Here is a 27,965-nt window from a genome sequence, read left to right as displayed (position 1 = left end):
GAATAAGCGATAGCCCGATAGCCATGCCTACCAAATTTTCCATTGGGCTATTGGGTTTTATCTCCATGTGGCCCGTCGGGCTATTTAAAAACATTTAATTAATTAATTTAGTTATTTATTTTTTCGGTTTTGGAGTGTCCCTGGACCCTAGAGCTAAGGCCTTAAAAATTGTTTGATTGGCGTAACCCGAGCGACCTAAACTTAAACACCCTAAAAAATAATAATAAAAAAACCTTTTTTAAAGTTCCAAGGCCTTTATCATACGCAATTTACAGCTTAAAAAGCGGGTGCAAAAACGAAGAAAAAAAAAAAAAAAAAAAAAAAGGAAAAAATGCTGACCGACCTACCCTAATTTTTCAAATGTCAATCAAACAATTTTTTAGGCCTAAATGCTAGGATCATTCATGGTTGATATTTAAAAAAGAAGAAGAAAAAATAATAGGCCCTAGTGTTTTTAATATGCAAATAGTTATATATAATGTGTTCATGTCATACTCTATTAATGATTTCAAAATGGATACAAATGCATTTTGAAATCATTAATAGAGTATCTCATGAACACAATCAATTATAGCTTTGCAAAAACACTGGGGCCTTATTTTTCTTATCTTTTGTTTTAAATGTCAATGAAGACTGATCCTAGCATTTAGCTCTAGTACAGGGACACTCCAAAACCAAAACAATAAAAAAAAAAAAACACTTAAATACAGAACTGTACTCTCTGAACTTTAATTATTGTTCCAAGTTTGGTTCCTGAACCAAACCGTTGATTTTCAAAATTAAAAAGTAAGTGACAGATGCTTTACCACGTAACAACATACACCTTTTTAATTTCTTTGTAGCAACATTAATTACGGTACTCAAAAATTAAATTTTCTGACTGCAGTTCTTTCAGAGGCCCTGTATTAAATCAAATTCCTGTGTCATAATCTTTGACTGTTATACATGTGTACATTGTTTATGTAATTTTTAGAGTAATACTGGAGCCCTTTTAGTTTTGTTCTCCATGAACACAATCATTTTGTGTTCTGTGTTTCTGCACAATTCATTTTCATACAGGCCAAACAAGTGTTTTTGTCTGATTTTTCTCAATTGCTGAATGCTGTAACTTTACATCTAATTGCTATTTGAGAAGTAGTATGTGACAAATCAGTAGGCTACATAATCCACTGAATAATCAGCAATAATAGTTCTGTCTGTTGATTCAAAAATCGGTTGTTCGCTATTTATGTCCAAGGTGGCCATCACAAGGTCCAATTTCCAAATCATCATGCATGCTCCTGTATATGTAAGACAATAATAACAATTAAACATAATATATTAAATGGGTCTGATAAATGTCTGCATGGAGATTTATTCACCAATAAAGTGAGTGCTGAGACGTCTCATGCATGTTTACGTATCATTGAATCAGTGACATTATGGGGATTTAGTATTTTTCTTTCAAATCAAAAGCAAATAAAAGAGCCATTTTAGTGTGCTGCCATAGATTATGTTTTTCACATTTTCAAGCCTTTCTGTGATTGTTTAGGGTAATGTAGCCTCTTCCAGTTTTTTAGTTGCTTGTCTTATCTAGGCTTATTTATATTCCACCATTCTTAATTAATTTCACCAATATACTCTATGGTGTTTTGCTGTTGGCATGATTCTAAAGGAAAAAATGAGTTGACATTAAGCATGTTTCTACTTACAAAGTAACAGGTCATTGTCTGTCAGAAACCCAAGATCGTGTTGCATCAAGCCATCTCCATTACTGTTGTTCATCAAATGTCAACTGCAAACCAAATACACAAATTAATGATTTAATAAATGGCAGTTTTTTCTCACAAATGATGTTTTCATCATAAAATAAGTATATCCCCATTTACCAATTCCTCATGTTTGCTAAAAATTGTGCCCTGAGCTGGCGCTCTAATTGGATATGGTATATTAACCGGCACTCAACTTGAGCTAGCTAAACCTGATTTATCTCTAGGCCTCAACCGACATGGCAGATCTGTCTACCGATTAGATATCGATGTAAATAATATCGGCCAATATCTGATCCGATCAGATATCAGTTAAAAATTCTTTTTTTTTAAATTTAATTTAAAATTTTTTTCCAAAGTTTCCAACAACTTTAAAAAACAACTGGACCTATTCGAGGTGCTAAGATCAGCCAAAATTAATTTGAAAAAAAAATTGGAAACAATTACGATTTTCCATGCATTTATAATAATTATGTAATAGATGAAGAGCTAAGAGGTAAACATTTGTTGATAGTTTGCATATTGGATAACAAACTGTAATCTTTATGTAATTTTGTTCCCAATTTTTTCTTCAAATTAACTGTGCTAGCACCTCAGAATAGGTCCAGTGGTTCTTCAAAGTTGCAGAAAACTTTGCAAACAAAAATAATTGGAAATTTTTTTGAACTGATATCCGATCAAATACCGATATCGAAAATATCTGGCCGACGATGCGATATCCCATTTAATGATCGGTTGATCCTATTTATCTCCAAACAAAAATGATACTGAAATATTATTTTAACTAATTTTGAGTTAGATTCAGAATGCCAAAATCGGGACTTCACATGTGAAAAAAATCCCCACCATACTCCCATGGGACCAGGATTTGTACCATTCGAGAATCGAGACAGTAACGTTTGCTTACTACTTACTTGAGTACTCTAGCTTCAAATTTGCACACAATAGTTTTACATGTCCAGCTTTGTACGCACCCGACGCACGAGTCCATTTGCTATCATTATTTCAGTGGATCTGCCGATCAGCATTGACATGTAATATTTCTGCTGATTTTGATGCAAGTTAAAATTTGATTGAGTCAACTGTGTATTTTAAGGAAATGCTGCCTGTCTAATATTTAATTGAAGTGCAAACTGCAATTTTAGCAACATTTTTTTTTCTTTTTCCAGCAGTGATCGGCTTTGTTTACTTACAGCTTCCCTAGCCATTGATTTCTAAGTACTAGATTTTGATAGCTCAGGACTCGTCTTTAAATAGTGTGAAGCTATCTGTGACAAATTCGAAGCTAGACTTCTCGTACAAGCGTTCATGTGTATTGTGTAATTACACACACAATCAAATGTTTATAAATTAACACTGTATGAAGGCCGCAGTCACCTCACACTTCATCCCGAACCTGGTGCACTGCTGCCTTGCAATGGTGCTATAAGTATAATATATGTTGCACTTGCAGTAAATCAAAGTTTGATGAGCGCCAGACGCATCGTGATGTTGTAAAGTCTGAGCTAACAATGTGTTATGTACAGCACAAAGTTAATTTGTAAATTTCCACTGACTCCACATCAGCAGATCACCTCTGCAGACAACAATCAGACAAGTGTGTTCCAACGGTAATAAAAATGACTGACTGAGCTGAGCTGAGTAAATTTTGTGATGTACACTCTCGTCAAAGGTTTACTCATGTACTCCAAACGCCATGCCATCAGACAGAATCAGTATGTAGAGTATCATGCATGCATGCAATGGCTAGTATTATAATATATTTATAATATTCCAGTGTAATAGTATGTATGCCATGTACAAATGATGTAAACATTGTAATGTACAGGAGGATGTATGCAGAGATTGCAGGGATTTTAGACTGGACTCAATGGACCTGGCCTGTCGAGCTGTATCAATAAAATCAACAGAAATCAGTTCGTTAAGTACTTACTTTCTCGTCTTGAGATTTTCTTTCATGAAAAGGTGCTCAAAATTACCAAATAGATGTTGAAAATTCGGTCAATTTTCAATCAAATCTGCTCGCGTTGACAGATCGTGCTACGGTGCTGCGGCGAACGAAATCAATCAGCTGTTCAAAGGTCAGATCAAATTGATCAGGTCAACAGTCACTTCCGGCACCCGAAATACGGGGCACCAATCAGAAGAGTCGTTATATGTGCTCTTTTGCAGACTGTTTGTTAGGAGGATCGACGAGTGTCAGACCGACGCAAACTGGCTGTGTAGGAGACTACGTAGAAGTGACGTAAGTAATCGGATTAACTACCATAGCAATATAGGAATGCAAATTAGAATATATCGCCCTGCACTACAACATTCACGCGGTGCCTATGTATTCGACCATAGATGTCAACGAAAGGCTGATTACTCGCACCTGTAAGATTAGTATCTTTGGAAAGAACGGTATTGTATTCAATCTATGTTTGTTTGTTTTTTGTGTGGGTAACTGGTTCGTGCAAAACCTTTGCATTTTGGGGTAACGTCGAGGGTTTTTTTTTCTAAACCTTATTTTATTTATAAGCAAATTGGATTGTTCAAAAAATATATGGTTGTAAAACTCTATTCTTTGAGTTTCTGAGATTAAATTTGGTTATTTGTACTTTAATGTAATGTAACCCCCGAAAACCCAGTACGTACCAAAAATTCAGAAACAACACCCTGTATAATTATACAGTCCGCCTGTAGCTTCTGTTGCAAATAACAAGGTATTTTCATTTATAGCAAAAAGGGAACTGAAGGTGGCTTCCAATGGAATAAGAAATATGCAAAACTTAGTGCATTGAATAAATAATGAATGATTGTTTTAGCTCGTGGCTGATAGGTTCGAAAACAAACCTCTCCCAGTGGGCACAACTGACGTTGAAATCACGTTCAAATCAGGTTGAAATTTCGACGTCGAAATCAATTTTGACGTTGAAATCAGGTTGAAATCACGTTGTATTTGCAAATGGACCTCAACCTGATGGACTTCAACCTGATTTCAACCCGATTTCAACCTAGATGTTAGTTGAAATCAGGTTGAAATTTCAACGTTGTATCAACGTTGAAATTTCAACCCGATTTCAACTAACGTCTAGGTTGAAATCGGGTTGAAATCAGGTTAGGTTGAAACTTCGACGTTGTATCAACGTTGATTCAACGGCGAAATCCTAACCTGTGCCCACTGGGATCTCTTAACTGCCCCATATCAGAGGGCTTTGGTTGATCGGAATAATAAGGTCCCGGAGTCATGAAAGGTGATGCAGTCTGAGAATCTCCGCCTCAGTGAGAATAGATTCATCAACAATCTATGATGTGAACGTAATTCAAATATGAGAGGCATAATACATCATTCCAATAAAATTATGCAGTCAAAACTGTTTTAACAGTTTAATTCTTAACTTCAATCCTCCCACTTTTAATGTCCGAGTTTAAAGACTTTCGATCACTTCGCATCAGGTATATGTTGGGTATTGTGAATAAAATCTTAACATTTTGATTTGGACTTCGGAATATCTTTAGAGGGATGCGCGCGCCCCTCAGGATATTCGTCGCCTGATTCGTCGGTGTCAAATGCAAACTGTTTCGACTTTCCAAACAATGGACGCACAATTATGAAACGCTAATCAGTAAAAGACGATCAATTTAAATTGTGATCAAAATTTATTCATAAACAATGGCTATAGCGGACACAATAACACAAGAAATATCATGTTTGTACAAATATATTATGATCATTGTTTCGTAACATCTTCTGTAATATTTGAAACATGCACTTCAATTATTATCTTAATGTTGCTATCTTCAGTAGACAGCAGTCACCTTTTATATCCATGATCAAATGACAAGCATAATATATTTCTATACTAATATGACTAATAATTTATTTAGGGAATGGTCAAAAGACCTTTAATGAGACAAGGCCCTTTAACGAGACAATCTCCTTTCATGAGACATATATTAGTAAAGCAAAATAAAAGACTATTACAGAAGACTAAAAACGGACTCCTGGACTTTAAGCCATAATATACGATTTGCTCACAGCGACACCTTCAATTTTTCTCGAATCTCTGTTATAAAAATAAAATAAAATAAAAGGACATATCTGATAGTGAAAACCAACAACATTTGAGGAAAAATTAAAATCAATATTTTATGCAAATTCGCACATTATTGCTTTAATCGAAAATGAGACACAATTTGTATAATTTTTCTCGCTAGTTTTAAATTTGATTTGGCTTCTTTGATGTTTTTTATTTGGGGAGTTCCATAAGATTTTTTTTGACCTGTGGTTCTGACTGCTTAATCAGAAAGAATTTCATGTTTCTTGTTTGATTACAAGTTTTGCTGTTTCTGATAGGTCTGTCACACTACGACGGACTGGATCAACGTACATCACCGAATACAAAAATATTTTATTCGGTGGAAAAATCACCAGTCCGGCAGAAGATTCGGTGGGATTTTGGGTCCGATTCCCGTTCGTCGCTCTATGCGTTGTGGCCGCTAATAATCCTGCAGGCGTCTTATATCCGATCGTTCAACGTCCGACAAATGACCGGTTTTGGGGTCCGATTCCCGTTCGTTTCTCTATGCGTTGTGGCCGCTAATAATCCTGCAGGCGTCTTATTTTCGATCGTTCAACGTCCGACAAATGACCGGATTTGGGGGTCAACGTCCGACAAATGTCCGGATTTGGGGGTCTGATTCTCGTTCGTCTCTCTATGCGTTGTGGCCGCTAATAATCCTGCAGGCGTTTTATATTCAATCGTTCAACGTCCGACAAATGACCGGCGAATCCGTCGCATGTGGCACCAACAGGGACGTCCACCCTATCAGAAAAGTGGGGGAGGAGAGTGTGTTTGAGAGGGTTTTGACCCTTAGAGGCAGTGACGTAGCAAGCACTTTTTCAGAGGGTGAACAAAGTGGGAAAGACAACTTTTAAGGGGTAAATTTTGACGAAAATGGTCAAATATTGGCTAATAAGTACAAAAGGGCTACAAATCTGATATATCAGGGCAACCAGCGTCCGGGGGCAATAGAGGTGAGAAACCTTTGGACAATGAAGGCCCAATTGAAGCCATTTGTCATTTTTGGATCAATTTTAGCACTATTATTGGGTACTATTTTAGTTTGAAACAGCCGCAAATTGGTGAAACGAAAGCCTAATTGAAGCCATTAAAAGTTTTCACCATTATTGTATAATATAAACAATTGTTTTAAAAATAACACGTGGATGTCCATAGCAGAAGCAAAAAGGAAGACTTGTCCATTTTTGAAAATGAAGGTCCAATTGAAGCCATTTGCATGGGGACTGTAGGGCCTATTTACATTATTAGGCCTAGGCCTATTGTGTATAAATTTAGTTTTAAAATGGAAAATTTGGAAAATTGTTTTAGTGCATCATTTTTACACTATTATTGCCTTAAACAAAAAACAAAGAAGGCCCGATTTGAATTTGCAAAATTTAAAATGTTACACTGATCCACTGACACTTAGATATATAAGACTTCAGACTCGTAATTTCAGGTAAAGCATGCATGGATTGATATGTTAAAGTCAGGAATAGACCTATAAGTCCGTCTTAAATACTGACTTTGGTGACAAAATATCACGGGCCCTGCATATGGACTGGCCAGCAGTAATTTTCACAGGCTTTTGGACCAAGGAACCACATTTAAGCACTGTCTATAATAATCACAGGCCTATAGGCCTACTTAGGCTTACTAGTACTACTATCCTGGGCCTACTCAATAACGTATACAATTTAACCTTTTCCATGTTTTCTCTTCTTTTTTCTTCCTTGTCAATCACTAAAACTGGTAGGAATTTGATATTGCGTCCTCTACCCTTCAGAAAGTGCCCCTCCCTCAATACTACTTACATGCATAGGCCTACTACTAAATCACGTGCAATTTTTTTTCTCTTCTCTTCTCTCTTCAATTTTTCTCACTTTCTTTTCTTTTTTTCTCTCCTTTCCCCCTTTTTTCTACTTGTCAGTCACTAAAGTACTGGGGAAATATGATATTGCGTCACATACCCTTCAGAAAGTCCCCTCCCCCCATGATCGATGCACATGTTCGCCATAGGCCTACATCCGGCACAAGCGCCTGCGAAACCTTGCAAACACCCGCGCGGTATATAAACGAAAGAATAACGAACAAACCCAGGGTATATAATACAGAACAGTACGAACACACATCGGACAACTTCCGAACATGTGAATTCGGTACACTCCGTTTCAAGTTTTGTGCATGCACAAAACTTGAAACGTATTGTCGACGGACTAAACAAACATCACCTAACACGAAACGCATTTGGCGGATAATAACAGGACATATGAAGAACATAAAACGAACACTAACGGATTTGCTAAAATACCATCCGTTTCTTATACGGAATACCGATCCGGTGTAGTGTGACACTAAGACGGTCTAGGTCAACGTACATCACCGAATGCAAAAATATGCTATCCGGTGGTGAAGGCCTCACAGGAACGTATTTGCAACGAACACGGGCCGAGTGCAACGAACAAAGAACGAACATGAACGAAAGGAGAGCGAACAAACTCCGGCAATATGCAGCACCATACGAACACACATCGGATAAATACCGAACATGTGTATTCGGTACACTCCGTTTCAAGTTTTGTGCATGCACAAACTTGCCGACGGACTTAACGAACATCACCTAACACGAAACGCATTTGGCGGATGATAGCAGGACATAAAAAGAACATAAAACGATCATTGACGAACAACAACGGATTTACTAAAATGCCATCCGTTTCTTGTACGGAAGACCTATTCGGTGTAGTGTGACAGACCTATGAATTGTATGATAATTATGGATATAAGAACGTTTTATAAAGAAGTTATGATTAAGTAAGCTTGGTAAATATATACGGTATTTACACATTTACATACAATTCTAATCTTTACGTACCAACAAATACATTTAAAATATCATTTTTAAAATGTAGATATGATGTGGTCCAGAATGGCTTCGTTAATGATTTATATTTGATTTGCAGACCTTGCACTGCCCATTTAAGCTTCGAAATAGTTTTTCAAGGTATTGTACGCGTTATCAATACATTCAAATGATCTGTTGAAATCCAATCTTTCCAGGATTTTAGCGAAACATGTGAAGGGTCATATATAGGGCAATAAAAAGCCTACAGATCATGTGAAATGATTTCTTAACTTATCACACCACAATATCTGAATGAAATAATTGGAAAAAAAGAGCTAGGAAAAAAAGCTATTGTGCCTGCTTTTTGTAATAGCTATGGTTTACTCAATTGGTTCATCCACTATTTTGTGTTTGAAATTTTACTTGTAATTGATACCAACAGTCATTTGATGTTCTTCGAAGGTTGCCGTGTCCTGTCTAAAGTCGATGAATATCGAGTGATTATCTTAACTCTCGACCCATTTGAAGACAGAGACAGTGTTTTTGGAAGCCACCAAAAGCTGCTCCTTGCCGTCAATCTTTCTAGTTGCGATTCCACATGAACTTCTCTGTACTCCTTTGGATATGCAGCCCAAGTACTTCCCAGATAATGAATATCTAATGATGCAGGGATGCGAATCACCATACTCACTAGCAGCACTGACTACCAATAGTTCATTACTTGCTGTAATACACGTGCCCTTGGTAGATAACTTCGTCTTAAGCGATGGTGAAGCTATTGTTTTTTCAAATGTACCCGACATGTCTAAGTCTAAAATAATCGTTCCACCAGATTGAGTTATAAACAAATTGGACTTTGATAACGCAATAAATCGAGGAACCGAAATAGAACTAAATTTACTCGGGAAACTTCTGGTGTGACCACCGTCTAAATTATGTACACTTATACAATGGCTTGAAGACTCTCCAACAAACACCTGGTCATGTGATATTCCTATTCCCAAACAACTACAATCTCTCTCCTTCTTAGCTGAATTTGGCGGAGAAACCGTTTCAAACAAACAGAGATACTTTCCTGCATCATTGAATATACGAACAAATGGTGTGTTGTCTGTTACGTAAAAATATCCTCGACTATCGATAGCAACACCATATGGGTGTGATTTCTGTCCAGGTAACGAGTTAATTGTAGTGTCGAGAAAGAACTTGAACTTAAAGTCCTTTGTATAGACATGGACAGAGCCTTCCGAAGTTTCCTCTGTAATGGCTACATCACCATTGGGCGATACTGCAATACATCTCGCCTGTTCCCATGTCCCAAATGTTTGGTCGAATTCCCATACACCGTGCTTCATTTGTCCTGCAGATTGCACTTCGCTAACTTTGAGGCTTGTCTTTCCGGTCCGCAAGTTCTCCAATTCTAAAACGTCGTGATCCTCAAACACTTTCAAAGTTTTATGACTCAGATGACATTGTTTGCACAACCATCCACACGCTTTGCATCTACCCTGTATTTCCAATTCAGGATTTGGATTTTTGCAAGACATGCATTCAGGTTGCTTACAGACTTGTGGAGATTTCAGTTGTGGTATGTAGAAATTAGTTGGTAAATCGTCGACGCCATTTGGTGGCAGGTGCGATTCCTTGCGACAGTTTGGACATGTTATAACAACCACGGTCTGTTTCCCTTTGCCGACATTGGCCCATTGGCGAATGCACTCACAACAAAACGTATGCAAGCAAGGTAAAGCTTTAGGATTGTCGAAGTTGAACAAACATATTCCACAAACAAACAGGTATTCGTCGGTTTCTTCTGGCATTGAAATAGTCTCTTTCGACAGTGCCATATTAAATGGTGAAATTTTAAAGAGTCCAAAAAGATTAAAATAATACGCAGAGCCCCACAGCTAGAATTTTATCGTAGGTGTGCGGATTTTCCAAATGCAGACCTTTTCAAGAGAAATCTTCATTCTGGCCAAAAGTAGACCTTTGTCCCCTTTGCAATTGATTTTTGCATCCACCCACAACATAAATATCGTATGATTTTTTTGACTTTGGACCGATATGCCTGCAGAATCCAGAGGTGAGAGGTCGAGTCATCATTTCCGTTTCTAATCAATTGCATGATTTTCAGGGTATTTGGTGGTTTCCGTCACATTTACAGCATAATATACGTTATTCAGTTTGACAACGGCACAACGGAGCTGGAATGACGCTTATGCAATGTATCAGTTGTATGATGGGGCCAAGAAAAAAAGTGACAAACTTTGGCGCTTTTTTTTTTACATTTGCGACGTTTTTCGTTTTGTTGGGTAGATTTATTTCCCGGATATACTTACTTTTTGAATATTTATTAATAGTCGTTAAAATAAACTTTCTGTTAACAATTCGTATTTCACAAACACCTAATAAGATCACCATTCAATCAATACAAAAGAATACTCAAATTTGGTAGTCCAAACAACTGCTGTTGTATAGGGTAGAAACTGCAGGCAAAATGTAGTTAGTTTTGAATAGGCCCCTACACCAGGAAGTTTTAACCACGATGCTGTACCTTTTGGCCAATATTAAAGATAATAGTGTATCTGTGCTGAGTATCTGAGATCAAATGTCGTCTTCTATCTCTATCACTTGCTCCCCTCCGATTCGCTTTAAAGAGCTAAAATGACGAGTTTGTATAATGAAGTAATTCTAACTGTATTCACGTGACGTCTATACGAATCTCATTTTAGTAATATTTACCCAAAAGCAAAGTATAGTTCAAATAATAATATCCATGATTTTGGTCAGTTCAACCTGCACGTCATGTTTTTCCACGCACTCTCTTCTTAAAGAATGAAAAGAAATTGCTTATAACATTCAATGGTGTTGTACTGGATCAACAAGCTGATGGCAGTTTTAAGGTTATTATAATCAAACCACAGACGTTAGAAGATTGTGCTCTCATTTTCAAATTTCTACTACAATGTGTTTCTGAAAGATTTGTACCGAAGCTCTCATTTGCTTTCTTGCAAAGATAAATAATTAATATCCAAATTGAAACTTTATGAATCTTATCTTAGGAAATGCAACGATTCCCCTAAATTGATGATACTGTCCACGGATGATTAAATGTTACACACATTTCATGTGTTTTTGTGGTTTTGTGGGTTACTTGTCCGTGGTTAAAAATCCTGTGCATTTTGGGTGTATTCGTTATATGATATCTTCTATAACCAATATAAGCAAATTTTATTATTTGAAAAGAATATTGTTCATAAAACTTTCGGAGATTTAATTTGGTTATTTGTTAGCTGTATGCAAAATAGCCCCCAAAACCCAGTATAAACAATTCAGAAACACCCGGTATACAGTCCGCTTGTAGCTTCTACCATGTCTACTGAAAATAAAGGATGTTTTCATTTATAGCAAAAGGGGAAATGGAGGTGGCTTCCCATGGAATAAGAAATATGCAAAACTTTAGTGCATTGAATAAATGATGAATGACTGTTTTTTAAATTTAGCTTGTGGCTGATGGGTTAGAAAACAAACCTCTCTTAACTGCCCCATATCAGAGGGCTTTGGTTTATCGGAATAATAAGGTCCCGGAGTCATGAAAGGTGCTGCAGTCTGAGAATCCTCGCCTCAGTGAGAATGATCAACAATCCATGGATATGTGAACGTAATTCGAATAGCGCAGAGTCGTAATAATATTGAATTTGAATCCCAGCTATGAACAAAATGATGTAATCAAAACTTAAACTGATGAAAGAAAGTAGGATGATTGAAATTGGAATGATATTTTTTTATCTTTACAAGCGCTTGATATATTATGTCCGAATGTATAGACTTCCATCATGTTCACTTTGCATCAGCTATATATTGGGTGTTGTGAACAAAATCTAAACATTTTGCTTTGGAATTCGGAATGTCTTCAAATTTGCTTCTCTCTTTTCTTTCCACATAGGCCAGCATGCTTATGCATAGGTATTTTAGCCTGGCTTGAGCATTTGTTTGAGCCTGGTCCCATCAGGGCCCATGTGTGCCTCCGTATGGAGCGAGCGTTTAAACAAACAGATATCTCTCGGAGCTGCGCCTTTCGAGATATTAGATTTTTTACAATACCATTAACGGGTGCGCAGTTATGAACCCCCAATCAGTGAAAAGACATTCAGTTTAAATTGGGGTGATCAACATTTATTCAACACTAGCTATAGTGGACACTATAACACAAGAAATATCATAAAAGATATATATAAACATTGTTTGATGGCCTTTTTAGACAATAATTATTTGAAACTTTTCAATCATGCTGATTTATAATTTCTTAATGTTGCTATCTTCAGTAGATAGCAAGTAGTCAGTCACGCACTTTCGAGTCGGCATCATAAACCTACATGGTGTAAAATCATTTTAAAACTGTTTTGTGACCCTGTAGATTATCACACTGGTAAAGTCTAAATGGATTGCATAGTTTACAAAGAAGACTGATGTTTATGTGTCTGTTTTTTCTGATAGTTGTGCTTTGTAGTTGCATTACTTAATTCTGTTTACACGAGTATCGGGATCGTTGCTAGAGTGACAAGCCAATGTTATACGGATGGTAAATAAAACTTGTTTTACGCATCATTTGTATAGAAACGAAACACTTGCACTTTAACGCTGAGCTGAAAACAATACCCATAGTCCAAACTAAAAATGCACCATTTAAGCTCATTTAAAGACGTAATTATAGAGAGCCATGTTTGATCTTGAAAGTGTTTTGGTGTATTTTGTGAAATGGTGCATTTTAACCAAATTGACCTTTGTGTATCTTACACCAATGATGCGTTTGACACAACCGCGGTGTAAATTTCAATCAGAATTGAACAAAAAATTATCGCCATTTATTCTTAAATTGTGGAAGTATGAAATAATTATATTAAATTGATGTCAATTAAAGCAATCAAAAAATTAAGACTAATATGACAATAATTGATGTTTTTATGCATTATAATATAGCAACTATATGTGGTAAGTGTAAGTGCCGTCGAGTGTATGTATAATTAATGCTGTTAATTGTCCATCGTTTGCCATCTATAAGTCAGATAGTGCCTAAGGGCACACGTACTTAGACATGCATATTCTACAAGAAAAAAGGAACATATCTCGCGGCAATTCTATCCAATATGTGAATACAAACACGTTAATTCAGGTGCGGACGCAGAACTCCGATACCCCGGGTTATAGCTGGATTTATTATGGGCAGAATATACTCTGCTATCTTGCAGAACACAAATTGCGAAATTAATATATTTCTTGTTCTGTTTATGACATCTTTATAGTATGGAGGGTATTACAATTTATCAGCCTCCAGAATGGGCCATCTTTAATGCATTCGGGACGGGTTGTGACAGTCCGGGATTTAAACCATACCCTTATCGAAACCAACTCTACACATGACCGTCGCGACGGTTTCACGTCTCTTTTCGCCCTCCGAAGGACGGAACACTCTTCTAGTTCATTAACTAAGTTTGAATTTTAATCTACAGATATGGACAATTAAATTAAGACTTTTTACTGAATTAATCATCCTAATAGATCTAAGCAAGTTGCCACCACCGGTAATTGAACTCAGGACTTCTTGCTCCAAACTCGACATGCTATGCTAGAGGCGAATTCCCTATACCGCCACTGTCCCACGTATGCACCCCTTGAAAACCTTTGCATATTTCCGTACAAAATCGCGGGATTTACTACAACTGGTGGTAAATAATATTAGTCATGATAATCATGACGTAAAAGCAAATTTAATGTTATTTTAAAGCTGATTTCCAATCTTTAGGCTTATTTTAGAGCAAAAAGTAAGATCTTCGCATGTTCCGGGAATTGCGTTATCATCATGATCATGATTATATCATCATCATCATCATTATCAGTCGGCTACAGCATCCCTTCATATCTCCCAGGAGGTGCTGGACATACTGTAAGTACAGTGTGCGCGGCCGTCCCGGTTTTCTCTTCCCGTGTGGTGGAATATAAAGGGCATATTCTTTCACAGGCTCGTCGTCTTCAAGACGCAGTATATGGCCGAGAAATTTGAGTTGATTAATCTTGACTCTGGCAACCAGTGGAGTAGTGTTGGACAGATTGTATATAGATGGTTTCATTTTGGAATCCGATCCACACGCCTTAACATGACTCTGGGATGTAGCAAGATGTTGCAAAGGCATTGATCTTGTTTTCCATGTCCTTGGTAATTACCCATGATGACTCGCACCCATACAGAAAGACAGTAACACAAGTTGTCTCAAACAGCTTGATTTTTGTTTCGATTGGTAGGGATGGACTTCTCCAAAGGCGTTCCAGTTTCCAGAAAGCTGCCCAGGCTAGTGCTTTTCTTGCTGGTTGGGCGTTACAGTTTGCAGTCATATATTCTGTCTTAGGTGCGCTGATGACAAGGCCTGGATCTGCTGGTGCAGTTGCAGTCCTAGTAAGCTGCGACTGGACCCGGGCTATGGAAGATTCCAACAGGACAATATCATCAGCAAAATCCAGGTCGTTCAGCATCCTAGCACGATACCTGCTTGAACGACGTGGGTAAAGGTAACAATTCCAGAGTCAATTCCAAAAGTTGATTTCTTCAGAAGGTAGTCTACCAGGATAATGAACAGGAATGGTTCCAACACATCACGCTGAAGCACTCCAGTTGTTACTTGGAAAGGTTCTGAGATACTTCCATTTACCATAACGGCACTATTACATGGTTATAAGTTGTGCATGTTTTGCAAATTCCCTGTCACACCTGCTATATTATGTAATTAACTCTCTTCACGCGGGTGGCGACTGCAGACGACATGTTTTTAAAAAAATCAAAAAAATCAGGAATGTAAATTTTCATGACCATATTTGGAATCAACATGAAAATTGCATTAAAATGAGTACAAACAAGCCTAGTATTGGTTCAGTAATTCTTAAGATAGCTCTTGATATTTTGAGAAAATATTTCAAAACTTGGACTTTTTCCGTTGAAGCGAATGGCTAGCACGCAGAGCATTTTAATTATGGCTATGATACAGCAGCTGCTCTTCTTTTTTTGGTGATGACTCTCATGACGCGAGAACCTCATGACATCACACCATAGAAGCCCATAGACTTTCGAAATAAGCACCAAGGAACCACATATAATAACGAACAAGCGGCATTATTTATGCACATAATTTTGATATTAGTGTGTTTTCATCAATCAATTTTAATTAATCCTACTATAATTCACCAGAATCTGTGTGTGTGTCTGTCTGTCTGTTTGTCTGTCCGCCTCTTTTCTCGGAGACTGGGGGTCGCACGTTCCTCAAACTTGGTGGGTGGGTGCAGCTTGGTATGAGGAAGAACGAGTTTATATTTGTTGGTGGGTCAAGGTCACCCAAGGTCATGCAGGGGTCAAATTAGTACAAACTGTTTTTCTCGGATACTGGGGGTCGCACGTTCCTCAAACTTGACGGGTGGGTGCGTCTTGACCCGGGACAGGACAAGTTTGTATTGGTTAGTGGGTCAAGGTCACCAGAGGTCATCTAGGGTCAAATTAGTAAAAACTGTCATATGGGCATGAAACTTGGTGGGTAGGTGCATCTTGACCTAGGACAGAGCAAGATTGTATTGATTAGTGGGTCAAGGTCACCCAGGGGTCATCTGAGTGTCCAGAATCTGTGTGTGTGTCTGTCTGTCTGTTTGTCTGTCCGCCTCTTTTCTCGGAGACTGGGGGTCGCACGTTCCTCAAACTTGGTGGGTGGGTGCAGCTTGGTATGAGGAAGAACGAGTTTATATTTGTTGGTGGGTCAAGGTCACCCAAGGTCATGCAGGGGTCAAATTAGTACAAACTGTTTTTCTCGGATACTGGGGGTCGCACGTTCCTCAAACTTGACGGGTGGGTGCGTCTTGACCCGGGACAGGACAAGTTTGTATTGGTTAGTGGGTCAAGGTCACCAGAGGTCATCTAGGGGTCAAATTAGTAAAAACTGTCATATGGGCATGAAACTTGGTGGGTAGGTGCATCTTGACCTAGGACAGAGCAAGATTGTATTGATTAGTGGGTCAAGGTCACCCAGGGGTCATCTGAGGTCAAATTAGTAAAAACTGTTTTCCGCCTATTTTCTCGGAGACTAGGGGTCGCACGTTCCTCAAACTTGGTGGCTGGGTGCATCTGGACCTCAGACAGAACAAGTTTGTTTCAGTTAGTGGGCCAAGATCACCCGAGGTCATCCAGGGGTCATCTGAGGTCAAATTAGTAAAAACTATCGTATGGGCATGAAACTTGGTGGGTACAGTCAACTTTTATAGCCAAATTTTTGGAAGGTCATTTTGGGGTCATCCGGGGTCATCTGAGGTCAAATTAGTAAAAAATGTCGTATGCGCATGAAACTTGGTGGGTACAGTCACCTTTTAGAGTCAAATTTTTGGAAGGTCATTTTGGGGTCATCCAAGGTCAAATTACTAAAAACTGTCATATGGGCATGAAACGTGATGGGTACAGTCAACATTTAGAGCCAAATTTTGGAAGGTCATTTCGAGGTCACCTGAGTTCAAATTAGTAAAAACTGTCCTATGGGCATAAAACTTGGTGAGTAAAGTCACCATCAGCCAGGTAATCGCGACAGCCGAGAACCGCCAAATTAGTAAAAACTGTTTTCCACCTATTTTCTCGGAGACTAGGGGTCGCACGTTCCTCAAACTTGGTGGATGGGTGCATCTGGACCTCAGACAGAATAAGTTTGTTTCAGTTAGTGGGCCAAGATCACCTGAGGTCATCCAGGGGTCATCTGAGGTCAAATTAGTAAAAACTATCGTATGGGCATGAAACTTGGTGGGTACAGTCAACTTTTATAGTCAAATTTTTGGAAGGTCATTTTGGGGTCATCCGGGTCACTCAGGGGTCATCTGAGGTCAAATTAGTAAAAAATGTCGTATGCGCATGAAACTTGGTGGGTACAGTCACCTTTTAGAGTCAAATTTTTGGAAGGTCATTTTGGGGTCATCCAAGGTCAAATTACTAAAAACTGTCATATGGGCATGAAACATGGTAGGTACAGTCAACATTTAGAGCCAAATTTTGGAAGGTCATTTCGAGGTCACAAGGGGTCATCTGAGGTCAAATTAGTAAAAACTGTCCTATGGGCATAAAACTTGGTGAGTACAGAGTCACCATCAGCCAGGTAATCGCGACAGCCGAGAACCGCCAAATACGGGTAACCGCCTAGTCTATATAATAATAGGCATCGTCTATCTGTCTATCTGTCTATCTGTCTGTGTATCTGTGTGTCTGTGTGTCTGTCCGCCTATTTTCTCGGAGACTAGGGGTCGCACGTTCCTCAAACTTGGTGGGTGGGTGCAGCTTGACCCCATACAGAACAAGTTTGTATTGGTTAGTGGGTCAAGGTCACCCAAGGTCATCCAGGGGTCAAATTAGTAAACGCCTATTTTCTCGGAAACTAGGGGTCGCACGTTCCTCAAACTTGGTGGGTGGGTGCAGCTTGACCCCATACAGAACAAGTTTGTATTGGTTAGTGGGTCAAGGTCATCCAGGGGTCAAATTAGTAAATCTGTTTTTCTCAGAAACTGGGGGTCGCACGTTCCTCAAACTTGACGGGTGGGTGCGTCTTGACCCGGGACAGAACAAGTTTGTATTGGTTAGTGGGTCAAGGTCACCAGAGGTCATCTAGGGGTCAAATTAGTAAAAACTGTCATATGGGCATGCAACTTGGTGGGTAGGTGGATCGTGACCTAAGACGGAACAAGTTTGTATTGGTTAGTGGGTCAAGGTCACCCAGGGGTCACCCAAGGTCATCCAGGGGTCAAATTAGTAAAAACTGTTTTTCTCAGAAACTGGGGATCGCACGTGCCTCAAACTTGACGGGTGGGTGCGTCTTGACCCGGGACAGAACAAGTTTGTATTGGTTAGTGGGTTAAGGTCACCAGAGAGGTCATCTAGGGGTCAAATTAGTAAAAACTGTCATATTGGCATGCAACTTGGTGGGTAGGTGGATCTTGACCTAAGACGGAACAAGTTTGTATTGGTTAGTGGGTCAAGGTCACCCAGGGGTCATCTGAGGTCAAATTAGTAAAAACTGTTTTCCGCCTATTTTCTCGGAGACTAGGGGTCACACGTTCCTCAAACTTGGTGGGTGGGTGCATCTGGACCTCAGACAGAACAAGTTTGTTTCGGTTAGTGGGCCAAGATCACCCAAGGTCATCCAGGGGTCATCTGAGGTCAAATTAGTAAAAACTGTCATATGGGCATGAAACTTGGTGGGTACAGTCAACTTTTAGAGTCAAATGTTTGGACGGTCATTTTGGGGTCATCCAGGGGTCATCCGAGGTCAAATTAGTAAAATTTGTTGTATGGGCATGAAACTTGGTGGGTACAGTCAACTTTTAGAATTTTGGACGGTCATTTTGGGGTCATCCAGGGTCAAATTAGTAAAAACTGTCCTATGGGCATAAAACTTGGTGAGTACAGTCAGTATCAGCCAGGTAATCGCGACAGCCGAGAACCGCAAAATACGGGTAACCGCCTAGTAGGTAATTAATTCAGAATAAGTCTGTCTCACTGCTGGTGTCATCAGCTGGCTAATGATGACATGGTTTGTCTGTTTCTTTGTTTAGAGGGCGGGAGAGAGGAAGGTACAGTGACGGTAAGGAGGTCCCTAGCCATTCATGTATGACAATGACCATATGGCATGACCTAACTAGGGATGAGAGAAATTTACAGTGGTACATATGCTTGTCATTTTTTTCATCATGGTATCACCGTTATAAAACGAGTTTAGCAGCAAACATTTACTAAACAGATTTTTGGTAAAAACAAATTGTTCTTTTTGACTCGATTTACAATTTTAAAAAACCACCCTTTACTTTCTGGAAATAAGTGTGCTTTATACCCAAGCCTCCTAAACTCCTCATGCGGATAACTTGCCCAGGTGGAACATCCTTCATAAATCATCGAAGATGGTCAGAAATGTGTTTAAAAAAGTAAAAAATACCAGGGCGGTCATATGGACAGCATCCAATGGGGGATAGGGAAAGAGGGGTGGCAAGACTTCTCATAGGGGGCAGCTGCCCCCTTGCTCCCCTGTCGCTACGTCACTGCATAGCTTTCCATCCACGTATGTGTCGTCTGTCCCCATATACCATATAAACTAATAAAAGAGACATTAGTCAGGGCATGTTGTTGCATGGTATATCAAGCATAGGCCCCAGTTGCAGTTTTAAACGAAGGTGTTGCAACACATGAAGTTAAACTTCAAAAGCATCAGAGAAACTAATGACACCTTCCTTTCATTATGTGCAGCAATATGATACTGATACGTGATATGAATAATTATGCTGGACGCATTACATTGTCCTTTATTCATGTTACCGTTTAAAACATCATAAAACTCGTCTCCTGATCTTTGGCTTACAAAGATGGTGGAAGACATAGCCAAAGAATATTCAATTTCATACATTAATGAAACATATCTTGTTGATGTATCTTGTTAATGTTGATGTATTTTTGGAAGTCAATACAATTTATTATTGCTGGAAGGTTTTGTTAGCTTTGACCCCTTCGATGTTACTGTGATTACCAATGCGAAATCCATTTTGACTGTTTCTATAGATGTTCATCAAGTTCAGGCCTGATCTTGTTGATGGTTTTTGCCACGATCAAACTTAAGGGATGGGGTATGAACGTTTTGACAGTATTTATTTTGGGATATTAGAGCACATCAGACATATCGAATTGCATTCTGAATACGAAGAATGTCCTTCTGATATCAAATAATTTTGATTTTTGAAATTCGCAATGTAATGCACATTTTATGGCAAATTATTAAAAATCGATATTTTTGATATTTAACAGTAGTCGAAGTAAACTTTATAAATCAGATGATTTATACTTAAAGTGTATGTAGGTGGGATGAAAAGCCGACGATCAATTGAGAATTTTGACCTTTCGTATTGAAGATGGATTTTTTTCCCAAAACACCAAAAAAAATTAAGTCTTTTTGGGGGAAAAAGCCGACGATCAATTGAAAATTTTGACCTTTTGTATTTAAAATTTACATTTTTTGTGTATCTTCAATATGAAAGGTCAAAATTTTCAATTGATCGTCGGCTTTTCCTCCCAGCTACGTACACTTTAAGAATATATCATCAGATTTATAAAATTTACTTCGAGGACTGTTATATATAAAAATATAAAATGTGAAAAATATCAATTTTAATCATTTGTCATAAAATTTGTATTATATCGTGAATTTCAAAAAATGAAAATTATTTGATATCAGAAAGACATTCTTCGTATTCAGAATGCAATTCGATATGTCTGATGTGCTCTCATGTCCCACAAATATACTGCCGAAACGCTCAAAACGCTCATTCCAAATCCCTTAACCAACTCATGGGTTGATAAAATTGTCATCAATTACAGTCCAGGCAGGATGTAAGAGGACGGACCACCTGGAATATTAAATAAGATACAAACATTGATAATTGGCCTCAATTAGAATATGCGGGTGGTTAATTGTCCAGTTAGCAATGGGTATAGGTCTATATATAGTATGGGAATTAATTGCAAAATGGAGAAAGTAAAAATAAAATTTTATGCAGTAAAAGGGTTTTTTTAAATGCATGATAATTTGCTAGTTTTCATTATTCCATCGGTAGAAGCTATATGCTACAATAAGCATAAAATAAACATGTTTCACGTCCCCTCCCGCCCGCTTCCTTTTTTGAAGTTTCTTCCTTTTTTTTTTAAATTCAGTTTTAACTTTTCAAAAAATATGTCTAGGGAGTAGAGATGCTTTCTATAGCCATGCTAATAATATACAAGAAACACTTTTGGAAGGTTTTGTGATAATTAGAGGGGCTACCTCTCAAAACAACAAATAAAAAATAGAAAATAAAAAGCCTCCTCTTCCTCCTTTTTTTTCAAAAACCCGGACGTGAAACAGGTTTTTTTATATTTTACTTGGCCTAAAATATGCCTTTTAATTGCGAGTACTTTTTTATTTTTGTGTGCTTTTGATAATTTATTTACTATAGTATAGCACTTTTTGTGCGAATTATATATGACTCTATATAGGGACGGTTTCTCGAAGCATGGCTAGTTGCAGGCTTCTATGCCATCGTGCTAACAATTTTACATCGTGCATCACCTAGAAAGATAGAGCAATAAAATGGACAATATCTGTGGTAGGATAGCATGCTGGTTTAGGAAGCCTCACTAGCCAAGCTTCGAGAAATCGGACCTTACGGGTTTAATTTGTAACAGCGCAGCAAACTGAGCTTTCCACTGATTCTGAAGATAAAACTTGCATGCTCGCTTTAATGAAGATAAAACTTGCATGTTCGCTATTATACTCCCCTGTCGTGAGTCATAGTTATATTATAGACAAACAGGTGCGCTGTTTCAACAGATAAATTAGCAATAATTGATTAATATTGATATATCACCTGAGACATACAGGTGTAAAAACAAAGCATTAAATGGCCACCATTGTGCTCATAATTGGTATGTCAAATAATAAGGTGAATATATAGATTTAAACATAGGTCAAAGAATCAACGTAGGGTTTTCAACCCTTAAAATAAGAAGTCACCAGTGGTCATACAGACCTGATTACTTTTCTGATTGATTCAAAGATTGCAGTGTTTTGACATCAAGTGCGGGTGTTGACACTATTATTTTTTTATACCTGATGATACGATTTTACTTAATTTTCGCAATTGCATGTGTGAATGAACGTATGCAACATGATGTTAATTTTTACAATTGAAAGCAAATTAAAGACCGGGAAAAAAGATACCGTATATCGTTTATTGACTATTTACTATTAGATGCTCATGGTTAATGCAAATCAGAAAAAACACATCATCATATAAAAGTATTCGGTGGCCAACAAAATCAAAACGCATATGAAAACTGTCACGTGAAAGGATGCTTACATCGGACACCCTGTATAGCTGGAAAAATAAAATTTTAGGACTTTAGGAGTATTTTGTGGTTCTAATGTATTAGGTATTTTTGAGTAGATATCAAGTCGAAAAAGTTCGATCCGAAAATGTCAATTGATTCCGATTTTGCGTTTGCAAGTTATGCATGATTATCATACATTGTTCCATATAATTATAGTCCACTGTGTTGTAATTTCTGTTAACAGAATTGCAGAACAAATTACAAATTTGACGATACTTTTGCCAAACGAATGAATCTGCAAATTGCACACAAACATTATAGGCCTATAGCAAAAGGTTTCCGATGGTATAAAAAAATCTTAACTTTCTTTTTTTTTAATTTTTTTTTATTGGGGGATGAGACTATAGATCACGAAATGCCCCAAATCACAACATTTCATAAGAAGAAATGGTCAACTGGTCAAATAATGTACGAAAACTACAAAATGCACAAAATATGTAACCTGCTGTAAACTTGTTGCAATATTATTATTATTTGAATACTGATCTGAAGCTAAAACGCGGGTGCCGCGACTGCATAGTGAGCGTCACAGTAGGTGAAAGGGAAAGGGAACTGTATCCATACCAAACATTTTGCTTCAAGCAACTAGAATTTGTCAAAGTATGCCTAAAAGTTTCTAAAAACGTGACGTCTTGAACGAGAAAGCGTGCTTATTTTACCTACATAAGTCGTTGAATAGTAATACCGACCAACTTTGAAGTTTTACCGCCTCCGATTACAAGTTTCTTGTATCATAACATGGGTCAAAATAACTGCAAAAATGTGTACAATGTACTTTTTTTTATCCAAGTTCCTCGGACTTTTATGGTATATTTTGTGAACACCTTTGACATAATCAGCGATTATCTGATAAAACTATATTGAAAGAGAATTTAACATTATACTTTTTTAGTTTTTTTTATATCACCTATGCAAGAAAAACTGCTTTCATTTTACAACTATTATTCGGTATTCAGATTAGGCCTATTGCTGATATTCATTTTTTTTTTTGGCCGGTGGTCAAGTCATTAATTTGGCCTAATTTTGAGTTCAATTCGAGTCAAGTAAGTCGTTGTACAAATTCTATGGGATCGAGTGGAGCGGACTTGTCACAAAAATGACTGATACTGTGTGAGTTCTGACCACAACAAAATGTATCAGATACCTCAAATCATTATTAACCTATCGCAGGTATAATTTGCCTGTCATGTTTATATTAATTGTTTTTCCACTAATTAATATAGTGTATCCAAAATCAAAGTTAATGTTTTCAATACATGATTGTGGCGTAAAACACGTCAAATGTTGTTTGTTAAAATCGGATTAAAATTACAAATATAAGTACATTTATTTCTGCATCTTTGACATATGTAAAAAGATATGCCGTATCCTGGGGCTTCATATCGAAAAATAAAAATAAGAACTAGAGCCAAAGATGATGTAGAACACTGTTAAAAAAAAATTAAAAGTTGTTTAAAATTTTAAACAACCACAAGTTAACCGGTGAATCGCTCAACAGTTGTTTAAAAACTAAACAACTCAAATTTGTATAATTATTAAACAGTTTGTTGTTTAAAATGTTGACCAAGATTTAAACAACTGTTGTTTAGGGATGAAATCAAAACTCGACCGGCGGTTGACCGCCGGTTCCGCTCGGTTCCATCCGGTTACCATTGTTTAAAAAAAAATAGCAACCGGACGGAACCGGACGGAACCGGCCGAGTTTTGATTTCGTCCCTTAGTGGTATAACTACATGTAGTAGCAGAAGAAATCAAAATCTCCTCTATTATTATAGTCCCAAACGCGCGCCTTAATTACAGCAGCTATAAGTGTATTTTTGATAGATATCTACGTTGATGCTTAGTGAATGTGGTAAAATTGCATTGTTTGTTCAATAAAGACCTCATCTATTGGCAGCTAATTGAATGAATCCATCACTGCATGGTGGACATGTATAGCTTCCATCTTGACCACACTATCTGTCATACCCATCATTATGTCATCGTTAGAGTGAGGGGGATATAAATCTTTAATACAATAGCGAGTCGTATAGAATAATGGACGAGTAAACCCCAACCTCATCAACAGACAGATACATATAGACTTGTGCGACCACAACCATTAATTAACTTTGAGCTCTGTTAATCTATCGTATATTTCAAGTATAATAATTACCTGGCTTAGTTAACTATGACCAAGTTATACAGGTAAATCACAGGAATGTCGTTTCAGGATTCCCAATAATGTGCGACCCCAGACTAATGTTGTTTTTCTACACCAGGGTTTCCGAATAATGTACAAATCCCAGACTAATGATGTTTTTCGTACACCAGGGTCCCCAATAATGTGCAAACTCACACTAATGTTGTTTTTCCTACATTGGGGTTCCCAATAACGAACACTACAAACTTATTTTTTGTGCATCAGATTTTTTCAATAATGTGCAGACCCCAGACTAATATTGTTTTTCCTACACCAGAATTCCCAATATGATACAACCCCAGAATTATGGTTCGTACATCATGGTACAACCCCAGACTATACTTTTGTCTTTCGTACAACCAATAATGTAGAACCCCAGACTAATGTAGTTTTTCCTACACTAGGGTTCCCAATAATGTACAACCCCAGACTAATATTGATTTTCCTACACCAGGGTTCCCAATAATGTATAACCCCAGACTAATGTTGTTTTTCCTACATGTGCAACCCCAGACTAATGTTATTTATCTTGCACCAGTGAACAACCCCAGACTGATGTTTGTTTTCCTACACCAGGGTTCATTAATAATGTTATAAACCCCATACGGGTACGTAACCAAATGTAAAATTTTCAATTGATCGTCGGCTTTTCATCTCAGCTACATACACTTTAAGTACACATCATTAGATTTATAAAGTTTACTTCGAAGACTGGTAAATATCAAATTTGAATAACTTGTCATAAAATTTATATTATAACCGCTAATTTCAAAAAATCAAAATTATTTGATATCAGAAGGACACTCTTCGTATTCAAAATGCAATTCGATACGTCTGGTGTGCTTTCATGTCCCACAAAAAATACTGTCCAAACATTCATACCCCAGCCCTTAGGAGCTCTATATGTTTTAGACATTAATTTAAAATAGTTTTTCTGATGTCCTACAAACACGACAAATTTGTCCCATTCAAATCAAGTGTAAGTTGGGACATGTGTTAACATTACAAATAATATTGGCATAAAAAAACCATCAGGTTTGAACATTAATTACCAAATTACGGCTTTCATGTTAGGGAAAAGCTATTACATTATTATAGGTATTGCAAAAAAATCGACGATAATTGTATCTGTAAGCAATGTTAATGAGCCTGCGATGCGTAAATGTCATCATCAGTAGACAGTAGTATACGGGTTGGTATAGCTCATAATCGCATCACGCATGTGTTTTACAACTTACCCCGTTATCCCTGTCACATAGTATACATTTCAAATTGTTATATTCGAGCAAATTACAAAATTATTGCATGCAAAACATGGAAATACACACTTACCAACCATAGAACGGCAAAACTCATTCATTGAGAACGAAAAATATAGTCATTCGATGATATACCTGGCCAACAAGGCAATGCATGTAAAACTTTTCTGTAGATGATCCTGCCAACTTCACCACGACCATGTGGGCCAAAAGTCCAACGTATCAATATAGAAGTCCCCGTACAATCAAATGCCATGCAAGTTCAATTTTTTGTGTTTGGTTTTGTTTTGGTGGTCTTTTTGTCACCAAGTCTGAAGAGATGCCTCAGGCGACAATGGGACTACGACAGCATGGGTATTATTACTAGGAGCACGTGTATACCAGTTTCCATTAGCAATGTCTTCTCATTTTTGGTAACATGAAAACAGGGGTGTAAATAGGTCGGTGTACGAACTCGGCTACTATATATCATCTGGTCATCTGATTGGCTGTAAAGTGGCCATTGGTCACGCAGAAGGACTGCCGTCTTGTCTATTCTACACGCCCGCCCATATCATCCAGGTCCGCGACCACTCACCGCTACTGGTGTCCCCGGGCTGGTGTCAGCAAATGAAACACTGATTGACTATTATAGTTAGTTACCAGTGATCATTAGCAATACTCCAGCATGCATTTCATATATACTTGAATATACTGCTGAGACGCCACTCTATTCATATAACCGCAGATTATTTATATTCACCGATCCTCTGTTCAAATAATGTTTAATTACAGCAACGGCAAAATGCTGTACAGTGAACCCTAGATTAATGTTGTTTTTCGTACACCAGGGTTCCCAATAATGTGCAACCCCAGATTTATGTTGTTTTCTGCACTAAGGTTCCCAATAATGTGCAACCCCAGACTAATGTCGTTTTTCCTACTCTAAGGTTCCCAATAATGTTCAACTCCAGATTAATGTTGTTTTTTCTACACTACGGTTCCCGACGATGTACAACCCCAGACTAATGTTGTTTTTCGTACACCAGAGTTCCCAATAATGTTCAACCTCAGACTAATGTTCTTTTTCCTACACCAGGATTCCCAATAATGTACAACCCCAGACTAATGTTGTTGTTTTTCTACACCAGGGCTCCCAATATTGTGCAACCCCAGACTTATGGGTTTTTTCTACACTAAGGTTCTCAATAATGTGAAACAGTAGACTAATACCTACACTAATGTTCCCAATAATGTATACAACCCCAGACTAATGTTGTTTTTCCTACACTAGGGTTCCCAATAATGTTCAACCCCAGACTAATGTTGTTTTTCATACACCAGGGTTCCCAATAATGTAAAACATTCAACCTCGGACTTATGTTGTCTTCCCTACACAAGAGTTCCCAAAAATGTACAACCCCAGGCTTATGTTGCTTTTCCAAATAAAGTACAACCCCAGACAAATGCTGTTTTTCGTACACCAGGGCTCCCAATAATGTGCAACCCCAGACTAATGTGTTTTTCAACCAAGATTTCAACCAACCCGGACTTATGTTGTCTTTCCTACACACGAGTTCTCACTAATGTACAACCCCACACTTATGTTTACTACACCAGGGTTCCAAATAACGTATAACCCCCAGACTAATGTTGTTTTTCATTCACCAGGACCCAAATAATGTGTAACCCCAGACCAATGTTGTTTTTCCTACACCATGGTTCCCAAATAATGTACAACCCGAGACTAATGATGGTTTTCTTACACCAGGGTTCCCAATAATGTGCAACCCCAGAATAATGTTGCCTTTGTACACCATGATTCCCAATAGTGTCCAACCCAAGACTAAGGGGCTTAGCAATAATTATGAGCCATGTGGGAGGGTAAATGGGAGTTGGTTTGATTTGGCAAGCTAAAAGAGCGGCAAGCACTA

General features: G+C 37.8%; 1 protein-coding gene and 1 long non-coding RNA gene across 2 annotated transcripts in view; both read right to left on the bottom strand.

Moving 5' to 3' along the window:
* LOC140154819 (carboxypeptidase D-like) overlaps positions 1-26,643 on the bottom strand; it is a 59,099-nt gene extending 32,456 nt beyond the window's left edge. Inside the window, exon 1 of the mRNA XM_072177405.1 lies at positions 26,126-26,643. The gene's annotated coding sequence lies outside the window, so the exon portion shown is untranslated. The remainder of the gene's footprint in view (positions 1-26,125) is intronic.
* LOC140154818 (uncharacterized) lies at positions 310-3,952 on the bottom strand. Its single transcript, XR_011859318.1, has 3 exons — positions 3,682-3,952; positions 1,692-1,774; positions 310-1,280 (listed from the first exon to the last, which is right to left on the bottom strand). It is a non-coding gene; the product is annotated as an uncharacterized lncRNA (long non-coding RNA).
* Positions 26,644-27,965: the final 1,322 nt, after the last annotated feature.

This window comes from Amphiura filiformis, chromosome 6, assembly GCF_039555335.1.
Source record: "Amphiura filiformis chromosome 6, Afil_fr2py, whole genome shotgun sequence".
NCBI classification, from domain to species: domain Eukaryota; kingdom Metazoa; phylum Echinodermata; class Ophiuroidea; order Amphilepidida; family Amphiuridae; genus Amphiura; species Amphiura filiformis.
Note: the sequence above shows the minus strand (reverse complement) of the source record. Positions and strands in the feature narration are given on the sequence as shown.